The sequence below is a fragment of the Rhinichthys klamathensis genome, unplaced genomic scaffold (genome assembly GCF_029890125.1).
Source record: "Rhinichthys klamathensis goyatoka isolate OS25496 unplaced genomic scaffold, OSU_Roscu_1.1 h1tg000882l_1, whole genome shotgun sequence".
Lineage (NCBI taxonomy): Eukaryota > Metazoa > Chordata > Actinopteri > Cypriniformes > Leuciscidae > Rhinichthys > Rhinichthys klamathensis.
The window spans coordinates 109,191-113,894 of NW_026607240.1; positions in this window are offsets into that span (position 1 = coordinate 109,191).

Below are 4,704 nucleotides of genomic sequence, written 5' to 3' on the forward strand. Positions count from 1 at the left end.
TTCTGTTTGTTTGTCATTTCCTCTAGGCCTTGGACATCGATCCTCCGGTGAGGGACATCATGATGAGTCGAGCCTTCGACATCATCATCCCTCATTTTGAAGGCTTTGGAACCCACGACTGGGTTTCCTGGTTCACTGTGAAACTGACTCCTCTCCTGCCCAGCTTGACTGCAGAGATGCTACAGGCAACAACATCACACGCAGACTGCAACGCATACCACATCATGTACGTAGCGCTCCCCAAATGCTGCACAGCTCTGTAAAGCGGTTCTCTTGGCATTGTCATTGAAAGCGCGAGGGCATTTCTCGAGCTGGTTTATAGCGAGTGGTGGCGAAACCACATTAAAGAGGCATCACCCTTACCTTCCTTTCGATTTGATCTTTCCAATATAGCGTTGGGGCTCTGAGCAGCGTCTTTGACCAGATTGATTCGCCGAGACAACTCACCCCGGTCCTGGTGGGCTACCTGAAGCAGAGCCACGCAAACGGTACGTCCAGTGGAGCCCTTTGCTCGGTGTTGTGTGCTAGAAGACAGCGCTGCTCTGTGTCTGTCAACATCTGTCTCTCCTAACGAGTCTTTCCTGCGCGCTGTCTTTTCAGGGTCGAGCTGTGGGTCCAACACCGACAGCCTCAGCACTTGGCTTGAGCAAAGCTTTGGCAAGTTCTCCATCTACGTGGAGTTCGAAGACCTGCGCGTGCTCAACGAGGGCTTTGTCAGCGTGAGTGGCCCGCCGCGCTATGCAGCCGTTTCCGTGACCGTTTTTTGTGCAACCATGTTGTTTCTACAAACATTGTTGTTGGTTTTGTCCCCTGCAGTTTGATGAGCTGGACATTCTGAGCGCTTCTCAGGTCGCTCAACTGACACTGACATCCGGCGCGCTGAACAACGCAGGCCTGATCAGCTTGGTCTTTGACCGCCTGGACGGCGACAACGCTTTCCGGGACGTTGACGAGTTCTTGACAGTTCTCAGCAGGTCATCGCAGGTATGTTCTCATCACTGAGGCGGCAAGCTTGAAGAAGTGTTATTCTCTGGGTGGCAAAAAAAACAAAAAAAACATCAACAATAAAACAAAAGAGCCCCCCAAAGGCTTTCGGGAAGCAGCGTCTGACGGATATGTCCCTTTCTGTTTGTTTGTCATTTCCTCTAGGCCTTGGACATCGATCCTCCGGTGAGGGACATCATGATGAGTCGAGCCTTCGACATCATCATCCCTCATTTTGAAGGCTTTGGAACCCACGACTGGGTTTCCTGGTTTACTGTGAAACTGACTCCTCTCCTGCCCAGCTTGACTGCAGAGATGCTACAGGCAACAACATCACACGCAGACTGCAACGCATACCACATCATGTACGTAGCGCTCCCCAAATGCTGCACAGCTCTGTAAAGTGGTTTTCGTGGCATTGTCATTGAAAGCGCGAGGGCATTTCTTGAGCTGGTTTATAGCGAGTGGTGGCAAAACCACATCACCCTTACCTTCCTTTCGATTTGATCTTTCCAATATAGCGTTGGGGCTCTGAGCAGCGTCTTTGACCAGATTGATTCGCCGAGACAACTCACCCCGGTCCTGGTGGGCTACCTGAAGCAGAGCCACGCAAACGGTACGTCCAGTGGAGCCCTTTGCTCGGTGTTCTGTGCTAGAAGACAGCGCTGCTCTGTGTCTGTCAACATCTGTCTCTCCTAACGAGTCTTTCCTGCGCGCTGTCTTTTCAGGGTCGAGCTGTGGGTCCAACACCGGCAGCCTCAGCACTTGGCTTGAGCAAAGCTTTGGAAAGTTCTCCATCTACGTGGAGTTCGAAGACCTGCGCGTGCTCAACGAGGGCTTTGTCAGCGTGAGTGGCCCGCCGCGCTATGCAGCCGTTTCCGTGACCGTTTTTTGTGCAACCATGTTGTTTCTACAAACATTGTTGTTGGTTTTGTCCCCTGCAGTTTGATGAGCTGGACATTCTGAGCGCTTCTCAGGTCGCTCAACTGACACTGACATCCGGCGCGCTGAACAACGCAGGCCTGATCAGCTTGGTCTTTGACCGCCTGGACGGCGACAACGCTTTCCGGGACGTTGACGAGTTCTTGACAGTTCTCAGCAGGTCATCGCAGGTATGTTCTCATCACTGAGGCGGCAAGCTTGAAGAAGTGTTATTCTCTGGGTGGCAAAAAAAACAAAAAAAACATCAACAATAAAACAAAAGAGCCCCCCAAAGGCTTTCGGGAAGCAGCGTCTGACGGATATGTCCCTTTCTGTTTGTTTGTCATTTCCTCTAGGCCTTGGACATCGATCCTCCGGTGAGGGACATCATGATGAGTCGAGCCTTCGACATCATCAGCCCTCATTTTGAAGGCTTTGGAACCCACGACTGGGTTTCCTGGTTCACTGTGAAACTGACTCCTCTCCTGCCCAGCTTGACTGCAGAGATGCTACAGGCAACAACATCACACGCAGACTGCAACGCATACCACATCATGTACGTAGCGCTCCCCAAATGCTGCACAGCTCTGTAAAGTGGTTCTCTTGGCATTGTCATTGGAAGCGCAAGGGCATTTCTCGAGCTGGTTTATAGCGAGTGGTGGCGAAACCACATTAAAGAGGCATCACCCTTACCTTCCTTTCGATTTGATCTTTCCAATATAGCGTTGGGGCTCTGAGCAGCGTCTTTGACCAGATTGATTCGCCGAGACAACTCACCCCGGTCCTGGTGGGCTACCTGAAGCAGAGCCACGCAAACGGTACGTCCAGTGGAGCCCTTTGCTCGGTGTTCTGTGCTAGAAGACAGCGCTGCTCTGTGTCTGTCAACATCTGTCTCTCCTAACGAGTCTTTCCTGCGCGCTGTCTTTTCAGGGTCGAGCTGTGGGTCCAACACCGGCAGCCTCAGCACTTGGCTTGAGCAAAGCTTTGGCAAGTTCTCCATCTACGTGGAGTTCGAAGACCTGCGCGTGCTCAACGAGGGCTTTGTCAGCGTGAGTGGCCCGCCGCGCTATGCAGCCGTTTCCGTGACCGTTTTTTGTGCAACCATGTTGTTTCTACAAACATTGTTGTTGGTTTTGTCCCCTGCAGTTTGATGAGCTGGACATTCTGAGCGCTTCTCAGGTCGCTCAACTGACACTGACATCCGGCGCGCTGAACAACGCAGGCCTGATCAGCTTGGTCTTTGACCGCCTGGACGGCGACAACGCTTTCCGGGACGTTGACGAGTTCTTGACAGTTCTCAGCAGGTCATCGCAGGTATGTTCTCATCACTGAGGCGGCAAGCTTGAAGAAGTGTTATTCTCTGGGTGGCAAAAAAAACAAAAAAAACATTAACAATAAAACAAAAGAGCCCCCCAAAGGCTTTCGGGAAGCAGCGTCTGACGGATATGTCCCTTTCTGTTTGTTTGTCATTTCCTCTAGGCCTTGGACATCGATCCTCCGGTGAGGGACATCATGATGAGTCGAGCCTTCGACATCATCAGCCCTCATTTTGAAGGCTTTGGAACCCACGACTGGGTTTCCTGGTTTACTGTGAAACTGACTCCTCTCCTGCCCAGCTTGACTGCAGAGATGCTACAGGCAACAACATCACACGCAGACTGCAACGCATACCACATCATGTACGTAGCGCTCCCCAAATGCTGCACAGCTCTGTAAAGTGGTTTTCGTGGCATTGTCATTGAAAGCGCGAGGGCATTTCTTGAGCTGGTTTATAGCGAGTGGTGGCAAAACCACATCACCCTTACCTTCCTTTCGATTTGATCTTTCCAATATAGCGTTGGGGCTCTGAGCAGCGTCTTTGACCAGATTGATTCGCCGAGACAACTCACCCCGGTCCTGGTGGGCTACCTGAAGCAGAACCACGCAAACGGTACGTCCAGTGGAGCCCTTTTCTCGGTGTTCTGTGCTAGAAGACAGCGCTGCTCTGTGTCTGTCAACATCTGTCTCTCCTAACGAGTCTTTCCTGCGCGCTGTCTTTTCAGGGTCGAGCTGTGGGTCCAACACCGGCAGCCTCAGCACTTGGCTTGAGCAAAGCTTTGGCAAGTTCTCCATCTACGTGGAGTTCGAAGACCTGCGCGTGCTCAACGAGGGCTTTGTCAGCGTGAGTGGCCCGCCGCGCTATGCAGCCGTTTCCGTGACCGTTTTTTGTGCAACCATGTTGTTTCTACAAACATTGTTGTTGGTTTTGTCCCCTGCAGTTTGATGAGCTGGACATTCTGAGCGCTTCTCAGGTCGCTCAACTGACACTGACATCCGGTGCGCTGAACAACGCAGGCCTGATCAGCTTGGTCTTTGACCGCTTGGACGGCGACACCGCTTTCCGGGACGTTGACGAGTTCTTGACAGTTCTCAGCAGGTCATCGCAGGTATGTTCTCATCACTGAGGCGGCAAGCTTGAAGAAGTGTTATTCTCTGGGTGGCAAAAAAAAAACAAAAAAAAACAACAATAAAACAAAAGAGCCCCCCAAAGGCTTTCGGGAAGCAGCGTCTGACGGATATGTCCCTTTCTGTTTGTTTGTCATTTCCTCTAGGCCTTGGACATCGATCCTCCGGTGAGGGACATCATGATGAGTCGAGCCTTCGACATCATCAGCCCTCATTTTGAAGGCTTTGGAACCCACGACTGGGTTTCCTGGTTCACTGTGAAACTGACTCCTCTCCTGCCCAGCTTGACTGCAGAGATGCTACAGGCAACAACATCACACGCAGACTGCAACGCATACCACATCATGTACGTAG